At 42.8% G+C, this 15,374-nt stretch overlaps 1 protein-coding gene and 1 pseudogene across 4 annotated transcripts in view; one reads left to right on the top strand and one right to left on the bottom strand.

Annotated features, from left to right (window-relative positions):
• The window catches only part of LOC124797830 (hemicentin-1-like), a 1,195,221-nt gene that overhangs the window by 257,308 nt on the left and 922,539 nt on the right, over positions 1-15,374 (top strand). The gene's annotated exons all lie outside the window — the stretch shown is intronic.
• LOC124799785 lies at positions 7,140-7,257 on the bottom strand (annotated as a pseudogene).

Genomic DNA, 15,374 nt, shown 5'->3' with positions numbered 1-15,374 from the left:
TAGGCTCTCAACAGTGCCATGGACTAGCACCCGAAGGGTCAGTGTACTGTTTCATCGGCCATGAAGGATCGTGCAGTCACGTCACGTACCTTTAGTCACGAAATAGGCTTGTTTGCTGCAATACCAGTGGCCACACACACAGTTCTCTGAGAGCACCACGGTCTCTCAGCTCGGCGACAACTGTTGCGGCTTCCTTTGATGAGGCGAAAGACAGACGTACGCCGACAGTGGACGCAGAAGCGGCGCCATATGCTTTATTCACACCGGTTCCTGTTGTACAGCATTACAATGGTTTATTTGTGTGTGAAGGTTACGAAAAGAATGCACGTTGACACAATACGTTCGTCTTATGGGACCAAAAGATGGCGTCGTAGTATTGGCTGCGAATGGGTTCAAACGCCATCAACTCTTGTTCGCATAGCAGGTCTTACATTTCTGACATATGGTGTATATGCTGTAGCCACGAGGTCTCTTAATATTACGGGGCTCCGGAAAGGCTCAAAATCATGAAAAGTTCAATTTTTACTTTTTTGCGTTTTCTGAATCTGCAGACTATTACCTTTTAATAGATATATAATTTATTCAATTCCGAAGACTACAACTATTTTTAAATTTTTTTTGAAATGTGTTCTACATGGGCGTGACCCACTGTGGCACTGTTAAACTGCTGTCACATGGTGTTATTATTAACGTCCGTGTTCATCAGGTACATTTTAGTGATGTGAGATAAAATATGTGTTGTGGCTAACCTGTGATGGTTCAATATATATCGCTGGTGTGATTGTCGATTGTTTCATGTTTATTTACTCTGTCGTTATCTCGAAAATATTCGTAATTAATTCTGGTTCTTGAGTCTCTGTTTTGTTGAAGTATAATAATGAGTAAAAGTAAAGTTATTAGAAATCCTCTGAAGGCTTTTAAGAAAAGGAGAAATGTTGGAAAGCCAAAGGTATGTGTTATTACTGTAAACAATAAAGACGATAACCAAGTGAGTGAACCTAACCTCTCAAGTACACCTGCCCATAGCAGTCAAAGTGGGAAAGAAAATACTTCACAGAAGAAGCTTGGTTCAATGAGTGAAAACTATGAATGTTTTATGGGCGAATCGGATGTGAATGAAATATTTGATATGTCGGTTCTCAAAGGAATTTTTTCAAACTGTGTAAGATGTATTCATTGTAGTGAAGTTGGTCTGGAACTCTCCATAATAAAGCACGTAGGACTTGCTATGAAATACAACTGAAATGTGATAAGTGTTCATACATGACCACCTTTTGGAACAGTGTTGCAGTAACTGCAACTGAAGAAAATGGTAGCAAAATCTACGAACACAACAACGAGCGATGCTTGCTTTAGACAAGGAACGCCTTCGGGCTGCAGACAGGGCTGTAAAGAGTCTAGAAATACAAGCAAGAGTAAACAGGAGGAGGAACAAGAGGAAGCTGGAGGAGGAGTTTTCAGAGGATGAAGATAATCCATCTTACGGACCTGGAATGCACTAAAAAGTTAATCCAATCTTTGTCGCTCGATTCCCAAAACTTTTATTTTCTAATGCTAATTACATGTTTTCTAAGGATCTTCCAAACATATTTGTTTCAAACTTTCAGTAAATGTTACACAGTACCTTCTGCATAATTTAACACAGCCCTTTTCCAAAAAACTGTATATTTTTGAATATATAAATAAAAAATTGCAAAAAAATGTTGTGAATTTTCATTACAATTGAAAAAAAAATCATCTTTAATAACTGAACTAAAATTTTGTAAAATCCCTGTGTTAAGTTGTAGCCCATATTCCAATAAATAATCTGTAAAAAGTTCAACTTCCTACCTCAAATAGTTTGTGAGGAAAGATGTAATTTATAAGCGTTATTTTAACATTGCAAGTATAGGGCGTTCCGGAGCCCCTTAACTTTCAATAAGATAACGCAAGGCCGTCTGAATCGCGTGCTGTACTGACCTAGCTCTATACAGAGGCTATTTTAGCAGTTGTCTTAGGCCGAACGTTCTTCAGACAGCTTTAGATATTGACAGAGGAGATAAAGGAGACCCGAAGAAGATCGTCGCATCTCGCCAAAATTTCGTCTAGAAAGCGCAATAGAATACCTAAAGGAAGATTAGAATGCTGTGGCGGCCGCTACCAGAGACGCTTGGAGCATCACGTGGAAGATTGCTGTTGAAGAGTCAGATAAAATATTATTTCCACCTCACATACAACTCGCGAAATGACCGTGGCGGTAAATGTTGAAAAATTCGAAATCAAACGGTCGTCTTGACTCCTACCTTTAGGGAATGGAAAAAGAAATGATAGTGGTGTCCGAAGTCCGCACCATCGCACACTGTAATGTCCCTTGCAAATTACAGGTGTGCTCGTAAAAGTAGATGTATATGACAGTGCTCAAGGATGAAATTTGCTTTAATGTCGAGAGTGACTTCTGGTTATTGTTTATCTGCCAATTTACCGGGTCACACTACAACTCTGCCAATATTTCGAAATGGTCCGATTTAGTATCGGAGTTGGTTTGGTGTGGATCTTGTTATGTATGCATTGTAACTTAGCAACAGGTCATGTGAGGCGATCTTGTTTCCAGCGGTTGTCCACGATAGTCTGGCTTGCGCAGGCCTCTTCATCTCAGTATAATTATTGCGATCTACTTACTGTGTTCCATCCTTGATCTCCATCTACAGTCTTTAACTTCCACACTACCTCCACTACCAGATTTCCTGATGTCTCAAAAATTCGTTCCCTTCTTTTACTGACGTTTTGCTAAAACGTTCTTTTGTCTCTACTCAGTACTTCTTCACTAGTTAATCAATCAATCTACACACTCTTCAACATTCGTCTGTAACCCCACATTTCAAGAGCTTCTGTTCTCTGCTTTTCTGAACTATCGTCAACGTAAGCCTACACTACACACAAATATCTTAATAATACACTTTGTAACACTTAAATTTATTAAAAGGAAGGTCAGAGTTGGCCGTAACATTGATGTTTTATTGATGGCAAAAATCGACTTTCAATCACACAGTGATCATCTTCAGTGCTGTGGTGTACAAATTAAACTCATAGATTATTGTGATCGCTTCTCATCTTTGGTTACTGATAACTAGATACCAGTGTCTATGAGTTTAATTTGTACACCACAGCACTGAAGATGATCACTATGTGATTCAAAGTCGATTTTTGCCATCAATAAAACATCAATATTACGGCCAACGCTGACCTTTCTTTTAATTTAACATATATGGTCGTTGTGCACACAGCACTCCATCGAGTCACTTAAATTTATATTCACTCTTAATAAATTTCTCGTTTCCAGAAATGCTAGACTTCCTATTACCAGTCTGAATTTCAGGTCTTTCTGCCATCATCAATTATTTTTCTGGCCAAATATCGAAGCTCATTTACTGCTTTTAATGTTTGATTTCCTATTCTGTCTCTAAGCTTCGCCTGATTTCATTCGACTAAATTCCATTATCTCTGATTTACTTTTACTAATGAACTCAACTCCAAAGTGTCACTGCCCACAAGTTTGTTTTTCCAGGGTGGCTACATAGCAAATCAGTCACAAACCAATTTCCGTAAAACACCACATCGATGTTTGAACTGAAGCTTTTTCTTTATTGGAACAAGAACATAAATTTCTAGGGCAGAGTATCATTATAATATTTTATGACGTGTCTCTCCTTGCCATTTAATAACCAATTACAGTGCCAGTTTTTATAATTTTACGTGTTCCCTACTACTTATACGCCGTGATCATACTCAGTGCTACAAAGAAGAGGGCGTTGGCCAATTCGCTGTACTGTGTATCATTCCATGGAAAGTAATCCATCACTGAAGTCTTTTCGATTTTTGCCAAAAGTATTACTCTTGCAGATTGGCCTCACAGTGCAGTAAATATTCATATGTTGCTTCCAATGATACTCTGTCGCGTAACACTCTATTTAATCTCTCGCAAAACTGACAAACAGCTTAATTCGTGTGAAAGCCGCACAAGCTCTGAACGTACGATTGACATTGCTCCATAAATACATCAGAGGTGGCAAAGCCGATGGCCTCGCCTGGGCAAACCGATCTATCAAGTGTCATGATTTATGAAACGAGGCCAGATGACCTCCCACATCAAATACATTGTTCGTGACAGTGATTCTCTTGGCGAGATTAAGCGACGCACAGCATTGCTTCGTATCACACAAGCCAAAATATGTATGCGAAAGTGGAAATAATGTTTTGTCCTTTTTTTTCGCTTTGAAGTCTCTGTTCTGTGTCTCACGCAAAAATACTCAGGCCTCTGACAGAGCAAAGTGAAACGATAAGTGCCTTTTAAATGTACAAAAGGACGAAGCGAATGAAACGGTATCCTCGCAGAGCGCTTTGTAAGAATAAACGTCACGGTCGGCGTAATCAATACACGCGTAGCTCAAAACGCGTAGCCACACTTGGAGATGTCATCTTCTACACTTGTGTCTAAGTTTAGAATATTATTGAGGCAATTTGTGGGAGTTTTATTAATAAAATGAGAAATTATATTCGCCTTAATATCGTGAATTTTCTTCCGCCTCCCGCATGATCATGCACTTATTGTTGACGCCTAAAGCTACGATTCGTGACGATCATACAGATTTATCTGTTGTGGAAACGTCTGGAACATGTCCTATTCAGCGAAATGAGAACAAATTTGAAACTGGTTGACAGTACGCAGTGAAACTTACTTGCAGTCCACCGAGAAGTAGTGCCGAGTCGAAAGGAATGGTGCCAGAGAGGGTGGCGCACGATTCTTATTTACTCATCCCAGCGACTCCTTATACAAGAGCGAATACAGTTCCACCGCACACGCAGGCAACGCAGACACAGTTATGACAGTAATTAAATTTCTGACACATCCCGAACGTTTATAATAATGGCAAGTCTTGAGGACAAGAACCTGTCGGGGCAGATGGCTAACCTAGCACTCTGATGTCTGAGGAACCTACAACACCTGACGCGGTTTATTTATTTATGCACGTATTTCACCTTTGCAAGATTAGGGTCATCAGACACTCTCTTACATCTCACCGGACATCATTAATGAGGCAACATTACAATGTATATAGTATCTACATCACATACATACTCCGCTAGCCACAGTCCGGTATGTGGTGCAGGGTACCCTGTACCACTACTAACCATTTTCTTTCCTGTTCCACTTGCAACGAGAAGGAGAGATAAACGACCGCTATATGCCTCCGTATGAGCCCTCAAGTCCATACGCGAAATGTGTGTTGGCGGCAGTAGAATCGTTCGGCAGTCAGCTTCCAATGTCGGTTCTCTAAATTTTCTCAGTAGAGTTCCTCGAAAAGGACGTCGCCTTCCCGACAGTGATTCCCATTTGAGTTTCTAGGGCATCTCCGTATACTTGCATGCCGTTCAAACCTACCGGTAACAAATCTAGCAGCCAGCCTCTTCCTTTAATCCGGCCTGGTACGGATCCCAAACACTAAGCAGTACTCAAGAATTGGTCGCACTAGCGTCACATATGCGGTATCCTTTAGAGATGAACCACACTTTCCTAAAATGTGCATGGGCAATATGCAGGGTGATTCCGTGATGATGTTACGGACTTTCAGGGATGGTGGAGTAGGGTGGATGCATCAGTTTTATGCGGGGCCGTAAAAGACTAAGTCGGAAGTAGCAAGCGAAAATCGTATTACCTCTGACACACTTCTATTGCAAGCTCTATGCTTTCCATGTTATGGAGAAGCTAGTACGGACCAATAAAAGAAATGCATACCTTAAGACCTAACAGCACTTGCTTCGTAGCAGACATGTGTTTCACAGTAAAAGAAATGTAACAGAAGCAAAGATAAAGAAGTTCTCATAGCTCTTAAGGTTGGCTCTTTAGAACCCATTCTTACCGGACATTTTTTCTTGTTTTGGTACATACTACCTCCTCCCAAAGTAGCGAAAGCAAAGATATTGCAGTACAAAGGTGCACTATCAGAGGTATCACTTACTTGTATAACATTCGACACGGTCGTTTGCGTACCAGGGTTCCTTTCACCAAATAGATACATTTACCTCTCTCCACCATCTCTGAAATTTTGTAGCATCATCACAGAATCACCCTCTATAATAATAATAATAATAATAATAATAATAATAATGACAATATATCTTTAGGATAGAAGAGGCTAATCTGAATTTTGATTGTTTGGATTTTGCAGACGGTATTGTCATCTGAGCTAAATACGTAGGCGATACAAAAATGAAGATAAATCTCCTACAATGTATGGTTCGAAAAATAGGCCGGTTTATATCTTTTGAAAAAACGGAGTATATAAGAGACAGGAAAAAGGCATCGAAATAAATGGAAACTGACTGTGGAAGAATAAAAAAAAGAAAAACTACAAAATTTAAGTATGTAATACAACTAAGAGATCTGGACAGAGAAGCTACCTTAACAAGTACAAGGAAAATGGAAGTGGCTTTCATCTAACAGAACCCAGTGTAACGAGAAATCTGTTATGTGATTATATGAATGCCTGGTGATTCGCCTCGATGGGCAATGAATCCACCATCTTCAGTGCGGATTCACAATTACGTCGTATCTCCTGCGGGAATCTCAAAGTAGGGAGCATGGAACATGGACAGGGAATGCAGATAGGTGGGATTGAGGGTCGAACGAAAGGCGTGTCGAGATAATCCGCGGAACTGCGATGAACGCTGTCCGTGGCGCAGTGGTTAAAACAAGTGACTCGTCAGCACATCCCGAGTGCTATTCGTCGGTGATTCCGCATAAAGTCCCGATCCAGGTGGCATCAGTGGTCCTTTCCCTTCCTTTCCTTTCTCCCCTCAACCTTTATAAATGCAAAACTCCGGCACTACAACATTGTCATTAAACCGGAATGCCTTCATGCTTCAGAATCTCTCTCTCTCTCCCTCCCTCTCTCTCCTCCTGCGCAGGCCATGAAGGCCCAAAGGTACCGACTTGCCGCCGTGTCATCCTCAGCCCACAGGCGTCACTGGATGCGAATACGGAGGGACATGTGGTCAGCACATCGCTCTTCCGGCCGTAAGTCAGTTTCCGAGACCGGAGCCGCTACTCCTCAATCAAGTAGCTCCACAGTTTGCCTCACAAGGGCTGAGTGCACCCCGCTTGCCAACAGCGCTTGGCAGACCGGTTGGTCACCCATCCAACTGCTAGCCTACCCCGACAGCACTTAACTCCGGTGATCTGACGGGAACCGGTGTTACCACTGCGGCAAGGCCGTTGGCTTATGTTTCAGAATGCCTTTCGTTAAGTACAGCTAAAGAGTTTGCTGAAGTTGGAAGGAAGCAAAAATAAGTGTTTGAATCGAAATTTGAGAATGGGAAATGTAAATTAAGAAGTAATAAAGAAATTTATTGAAAGATGAAACCAAAATCATACACAGTGTGGAAGAGAGGAATTGTATTTCATCGACGCCTAAACCGGCTAGATTAAAAGAGGATAGCAAAAATAATTTTTAAATTTTTTGACAGAAACCCAGAAACATCAGTGACCGTGGTCCTAGAAGTTAAAGGAGACCAGAAAGAAATGGAAATAACGGAGGAATAAACAGGAGAACAAGAAATGTTCAGAGCAAAAGTAAAAAGTTTGAAGGCTTTCTAGGAAAAGAAAAAGGGAAAGAATCAGAGATTACTGTAAAGAAAGAGAGAAGGGTAGAAAATTTTAATATTAAGGAATTTTCTCCAAGGCGTGTTTGTTGAATGAAGTAGAGACATCTAACAGAAACTTGTGACAACGGTACAGAGGGAATCAAGGTAGAGAAGAAGTTGGTTGGTTAGAGGAAGAGCGAGAGATAATTGAGGAAGATCAGCAGGTGAGATGGAGGGAAGAAGACAGAAACAGAAAGGGATGAGAAAAGTATAGATAGTGTAGAGTGTGACAGAGATACTGGTTTCCTCTTGGATGTTAAAAGAGAAATCTTTTATCTTCTGTTGAATGCAGAATAATTTTGAGTAATCCGCAGGTTAAAGAACAGTTTGTTCCAAAGTCGCATGGAAGAGGTAGAGAAAGAAGGTTCAGCCAAGATGCTTGACATGTCTGATCTGGTATTGTATTTCTAGCATGATGGAGAGCGTTTGATATGGGTAGAGAAAGAAGGTTCAGCCAAGATGCTTGACATGTCTGTTCTGATATTGTATTTCTAGCATGATGGAGAGTGTATGATATGGGAGCAGTGACATTCAAAATGGCTCTGAGCACTATGGGACTCAACTGCCGAGGTCATTAGTCCCCTAGAACTTAGAACTAGTTAAACCTAACTAACCTAAGGACATTACAAACATCCATGCCCGAGGCAGGATTCGAACCTGCGACCATAGCGGTCTTGCGGTCCCAGACTGCAGCGCCTTTAACCGCACGGCCACTTCGGCCGGCAGCAGTGACATTAATGACCAAACAATCGAAGAAATTTATAACGCCTTTCAGCTTTAACAATGACTGTTCTGTGTTTTTCGAATCTAAACTAGACGTATTAGGTAAGTTGATGGTGACTGTCTTTATCAGTTCGAGAGAACGTAAATAATGAAGCAGCTCTCTTACCTTCCTGCCCTTGGTGACCATTGCTTCTGTAACGGCGCCACGGCTGCTAATCGGTCTCTCACTAGTGAAGTTGTCGTCTTGTAAACTGGTGTAATTGGTTTTCTCTTGCAGCTACTGTACGAAGCTTACTGTTCGGGAGATCTATAGCATGTTGTGGTGAATGTCGGCATGGTCCCTCATTAAAGAAGCAGCCAATTACCGTGCCGGACCCTGTGGCCGAGCGATTCTAGGCGCTTCAGTCCGGAACCGCGATGCTGCTATGATCGCAGGTTCGAATCCTGCCTCGGGCATGGCTGTATGTGATGTCGTTAGGTTAGTTAGGTTTAAGTAGATCTAAGTCTAGGGGACTGATGACCTCAGATGTTATCTCCCATAGTGCTTAGAGCCATTTGAACCGATTACCGTACCGAAAGCTATTCAATCCGAACATGTACTCCAACTCTAACGACCTTGTCGTCGACTGTGCCTTCAACTCCAATCCTCGTTCCATTCTTTCTCGGGAGCACCAGAGCTGTACAGAATTCTTAAAACCTTGCAGCAGCGTCAGGAAGGCAAACGTTGTTCTCGAGATCTGCGAAAGACGTGTCGGAAGGGCACGTAGAGTGTGGTGCTCAGCGAGCGCGGGATTGCTGTAGGAGGGACAGCGGCGGTACGTGCCGACACTTGCGAAAATGGGGGCAGGCGAGGCGGCGACGGAAGGAAGGCAGGAAGGAAGCAAGCAAGCAAGCAGGCGGGCGCGTGGAGCCGCCCCAATTACCTGCGCCAGGGCACAGGGCAACCTGCCCCACCTCCCCCAGACACCGACCAGTCGGTGGGAGCCAGCTGGGTCGTTAACCGGCGTCGCCAGCTGCGGTCAGCGCCGGCCCCACCTGATGGCACAGAGCGGAACGACCGAGGCTCCCACCACCACTGCTGCTGCTGGTATCTTCTGGACGCGGAAGAGAAACCGTTGTCGAGCAGTGCGCTTACATGGCACGTGCCGTCTCAGCTGCGGAACCGTCAGTTGTACATATGCGAGAGCTTAATTTTTTCCAGTTATTCCGAAAAGCCCTACCACTTGTGTCTCGCACTACCAGAAATTAATAGAAACTGTGAAAAACTCTCACTTGTTTCAAAATATATTTTTCGTTCCCCATTGAATCTCGGCTGCACAGCCAGGTAAATTCCTATTCTTCTTCCACTATTTTGGCTGTATGTCGTCCAGCCATCTTCAGAGTGAGCCGAAAGAGTGTAGAGCCTTTCGGCTCACTCTGAATATAGCTGAACAATACACAGCCGAAATACAAGGCGTATTCAGAAAGTGACGTCCGCCTAGACAGGAAATGGAAACCACCGTGAAAATCCGATGGAACTTGACATAGATGCGTCTTTAGTGTGTCTGTCGATCGCTTCATGTCGCTTTTTTTCAGTTCAGAGCTCAAAGCGATCTCTTAGAAATACCTAAACCAAGAGAGTCTCCCGCCAAGTATATGGTTTGGGTGCGAGATTTCGCCTGGTGCTATGCAGCCCACATAACATACACGTTTCTTTCTTCAAGACAATTTTCAGCCGCGATCTGCTGGGCAACAAAGACGAAAAATGGTTCAAATGGCTCTGAGCACTATGGGACTTCACACCTGGGGCCATCAGTCCCCTAGACTTAGAATTACTTAAACCTAACTAACCTAAGGACATGACACACATCCATGCCCGAGGCAGGATTCGAACGTGCGACCATAGCAGCAGCGCGGTTCCGGACTGAAGCGCCTAGAATCGCTCGGTCACAACGGCCGGCGAAGACGCTCCTGCAGAGTATTCGGTGTTGTGTTTGATTACCCACAATACAGCACTTAATTGGCTCCCTCCGTTGTCCATCTCTGCTCACGTGAACCACTGGCTGTGAAGACAATATTTTGGCACAAACAACGAAACACAGACCAGCGTAGAGAATTGGCGGAAAGCACAGCGGCTGCTTTCTGTGACGAGGGTACTGGAAAGCTTGTACAACGCTACGACATATATCTAAGCCGGAACGGCGACTATTTGGAAAGGTAGCAGGAATGTGTGGCTAACTGTTGCGAATAAAAAATTTTTGATTTTCACTATGGTTTTCATATCGCGACCGATCGGACCTTACTTTCGGAACAGCCCTTGTATTAGAAGAAGATTCGGAATTAATGTGGCTGCACAGCCGAAATTAAATGCAGCATTCATTGCGCCGCGAAAACGTGAAGATGCATATATTTTGGGTGATTTAGTGCAAAATCTGTTTGAGGACTTGAATATCCTGTAATCTATACTTAATCCTGAAATCCGATTTTAGTACCTGAATATACAGGGTGGTCAGAAACAGTTGAAAACGGTTGTAAGGATACTGCAGGGTAAGTAGTGCAGAGAAACAATTATTAAGAAAAAAAAATCTGTACGTTGCATCTTTTCCGAGTTAATTCAAATGGTTCAAGTCGCTCTGAGTACTACGGGACTTAACATCTGAGGTTATCAGTCCCCTAGAACTTAGAACTACTTAAACCTAACTAACCTAAGGACATCACACACATGCATGCCCGAGACAGGATTCGAACCTGCGACCGTAGCGGTCACGCGGTTCCAGACTGTCGCGCCGAGAACCGCTCGGCCACTTCGGCCGGCCGAGTTAAGTAGCACTGAAGTTAGCCAGTCAGGTTGTAGCACGCGTAAATTCACGTGGGCCGCCAGACATAATTTTTGTAAACCCTCGTCGCCAGTTTTGTGACGGCCTCGTCGCTACTGCTGTGCAGGCCGAGTTCGTGAGCTTTTGAGCGGCTTCTGGTGCAGTACACCGCTAAGACAATTTTTCCCTGCTACTATTACATAGCTATGCCCCAGGGGCAGGTAACAGGACAGGAGAACGAAGGTTCTACAGCCCTCCAACAAATTAGTAACAAAGTCAGACAAATGAGTTAAAAGGCTTAATTTTCTTTGTGACTAGTTGAATACTGAAGTCTGCAACACTGCTTGTAATAAAAACAAAAACAAAACATTCTCAATGGCTAAGTGAGAATAATCGTAGTAAACTTCACAGTACATAGAAAATGCAACTTACAACAACTGTCTGTTAAATTCTAGGAGTTGATTGAACTATGTTCCTTGTCTAAGTCAGCCCTGGACGATGATCTGTAACCAAGTGGGCGAGAGCTGCTCTTTTGTCTTCCGAGTAGGCTTCTGTCTGTTAACGTCCGGTCATTGGCGAATTGTACTCGTTCGACAACTGGCCGAGGCGAAGTCGACATATTCATCCTCAGCGCCGCCCGTGGCGCTGGTGGAACTCGCGCAAGTGGCGAGTCTTTATGGCTCTGTCACAGCTCGCATCTTTGCGTCTGTGGTGCTTTTGCCCTGGCTGTGTCTTGTTCGGACGACACAGCAATAATCAGTGTCAGTTCTCAGAATGAGATTTTCACTCTGCAGCGGAGTGTGCGCGGATATGAAACTTCCTGGCTGATTAAAACTGTGTGCCGGACCGAGACTTGAACTCGGGACATTTGCCTTTCGCGGGCAAGTGCTCTACCGACTGAGCTACCCAAGCACGACTCACGGGCTTGAGTCGTGCTTGGGTAGCTCAGTCGGTAGAGCACTTGCCCGCGAGAGGCAAATGTCCCGAGTTCGAGTCTCGGTCCGGCACACAGTTTTAATCTGCCAGGAAGTTTCAGTGTCAGTTCTTCTAATATCATCAGGGGTAGGCTAATAACGGCCCATGGGCTACATACGGCTCGCCAAGGGTTTTTCTGTGGCCAAAGAGTATCACAAAAATCAGCCTTATACGGTTATTTCCGTCCCGTACGCGATGGGAGATTTCTTCTGCGCCGGCCACGTCGTTACGCATGCGCTGTGAAGATAGTATTCGGGCAAACCAAGTTGACATTCGGTGCGTTGGCTGATAGTGTTATAACGTCCTTTCATGATGTGTGGTTCTTTATGAATACAGTAGCAAGGAACAGATGCTGTTTACGAGCAGAGAAATCATATAGTAATTTATTCTACATCTAATATCAAATAGTAAAAATAATAAGTATCTTTGTTGTTGTAGTTGCAGTGTCAGTTGCTAACAATAGCTCTGAATGTTGAAACATGTGTAGATACTGCAGATTCAGAAATCATTCGGTCTTCATTCAGTACAATTACTATTCACTAGATCACGAGCACTGGCCATTATGAAAATCTGTAAATGTTGTTCAACTGGCGAACACACAAAATGGGATCAGTGCATGAATGTTTAAACTCAAGTACACCCGCCGCTGAAAGTGTAGAGAGGCGATGTTTACATCTCATTGACAGCGACGTAATCGTTCGAGTCAGCGCATTCCAGTTGAGGTGGCGGCTGCAGTAAACGCGGCGGTGTAACTGGCGACGGGCGTATTTGAAAGTGCTGCCGACGGGTTAGCGGCCGATACCACAGTATCGATGTACGTTGCTGCCCCGATCTTCGGACGATAACACAAAAAGGAACTGCGAAAAACTCTCATACGCATTGAAACTATATTTTGGGTGATTTAAGGCATAGACTATAAAGGTTCTGAGTGGTCTGTGACCAACACACAGTCCTGAAATATAGCTATAGTACTTAAATGTCTATATTTCATGTTGGGATTAATAACGTTGGGGTAGAAAACTGCGCCTAAAAGGCGGACCAGTCAGCAATAACCAACAGCATGAGAATTCAGGCGGAAATGGAAACCACTGCTTTAAAGAGAACTTTACCTTTGTTTTTTTTTAGCATCATTTCATTCCAGCTGTAGTAGATTAAAAAATCTGCAAATGGCGTCCCCCTCTTGCAGAAAAGTCTACGTCTAGACTATAATATTTCTCACTTTGGGTCCCTCAGAAAAATCCATACTACTGTATAAAGGCGAGACTCGTTTTACGTTGTAACCAAAAGTCCGCAAATATACTTCATCTGTTTGCTTCAGATTGTCACATAATATCCTTATAAACATTCGGGCACACGTAGGCCGTATATTTTTTACATTTAAAGTATAAATATGTTGCTGTTGTTGTGGTCTTCAGTCCAAAGACTTGATTGTTGCAGCTCTCCATGCTACTGTATCCTGTGCAAGCCTCTTCATCTCCAATAACTACTGCAGCCTACATCCTTCCTAATCTGCTTACTGTATTCATCTCTTGGTCTCCCTCCACGATTATTACCCTCCACGCTTCCCTCCAGTACCAAATTGGTGATTCTTTGATGCCGCAGAATGTGTGCTACCAACCGATCCCTTCTTCTAGTCAGGTTGTTCTATAAGTTTCTCTTCTCCGCAATTCTGTTCAGTACCTCCTCATTAGTTAGGTGATCTACCCGTTTAGTCTTCAGCATTATTCTGGAGCATCACATTTCAAATGCATCTATTCGCTTCTTGTCTGAACTGTTTGTCGTTCATATTTCACTGCCATAAATGTCTGCACTCCATACAAATACTTTCAGGAAGGACTTCCTGACAAATCTATACTCGATACAAACAAATTTCTCTTCTTCAGAAATTTTTTTCTTGCCATTGCCAGCCTACATTTTATATCCGTCCCACTTCGACCATCAGCAGTTATTTTTCTTCTCAAATAGCAAAACTCATCTACCACTTTAAGTGTCTCCTTTACTAATCTAATTCTCTCCGCATCGTCTGCTTTAATTAGATTACATTCCATTATCCTTGATTTGCTTTTGTTGATCTTCATCTTAGGAGTACCGCTGTTACCAAAAGTCTTGAAAGGTTCTTGAGCAATTTACTTCAAATTTGACACAAAAATTTGGATCTACTATCACTACAATTTTTTAAATACATATAACATGTAAAGGGGAAAAGCTGTTACCAAAAATCGCTAAAAGTTCGTGACCGATTTACTTCAAATTTGATACTATACTTTAATGAACATTTTGACCGTCATTGGCTATATATTCTTTAATATACGCAATAGACAAATAGATATGCAAATTAAAAAGGGAAACGTTGTTACCAACAATCTCGAGAAGTACGTGACTGATTTACGTTAAGTTTTTACACAATACTCTAATGAACATTCGGACAGACATAACCTATATATTCTTTAAACAATGTGCAGAATTTCTATGAAAGCCGACTGCAAGAAAGAAAATGCCGTGCTTTGATCTGCTATGGAAATGTGTCTTTTTATTTTCTTCCTCGCAGTCGCATTTCACAGAAAACAGGAAAGTTGTATTTATGGATTATGATTAGAATAACGTTATGGAATTTCAGTTGCATTTGCAGGAATAAAAAGTGAGGCCCAAGGTCAGACAGAGATGCAGAGAGAATGTGGACAGAGAGGAAGCGAGGACGACACGAATATAGAAAGGAGGAGGAGGATATGCACTGAGAGAAGGGGAGATGAACACGTATGTCAATTTCCTATACACATTTCTAAATTGCGAAACATTGCCGGGTTCCTCAGTAGAATATAAATGCAAACACATAAAGCAGACTCTGATTAGTGAAAACACTTGCTCAACTCGCAGTTGTACCAGCACATCGCTACATCAGATATCTGTCATACTGGCTACGTCGTCGTCGTCGTCAGTTGATACATGGATCCAAAGTTTCATTTATCTTTTGCATTTCCTTTATTAGAGATGCCTTCAGTGGCCTAGCAGACCACTCGTTGTATGAAAAAATGCGATCACATAGACTGCACGCAACAGAGGCTGTGGAGCCGGGGGCAACGCTTGGGTCAGCGAAGTTTGCATTTCTGACGTTTCTCATTTTCATGTTTCCTGCTCAAAATGGAAAACAGCAGCAAAACCAGCTAGCACGATCTTCTGCTGTGGCGCGCAAATTACTCTGCT

This window comes from Schistocerca piceifrons, chromosome 5, assembly GCF_021461385.2.
Source record: "Schistocerca piceifrons isolate TAMUIC-IGC-003096 chromosome 5, iqSchPice1.1, whole genome shotgun sequence".
Taxonomy (NCBI): Eukaryota; Metazoa; Arthropoda; class Insecta; order Orthoptera; family Acrididae; genus Schistocerca; species Schistocerca piceifrons.
Note: the sequence above shows the minus strand (reverse complement) of the source record. Positions and strands in the feature narration are given on the sequence as shown.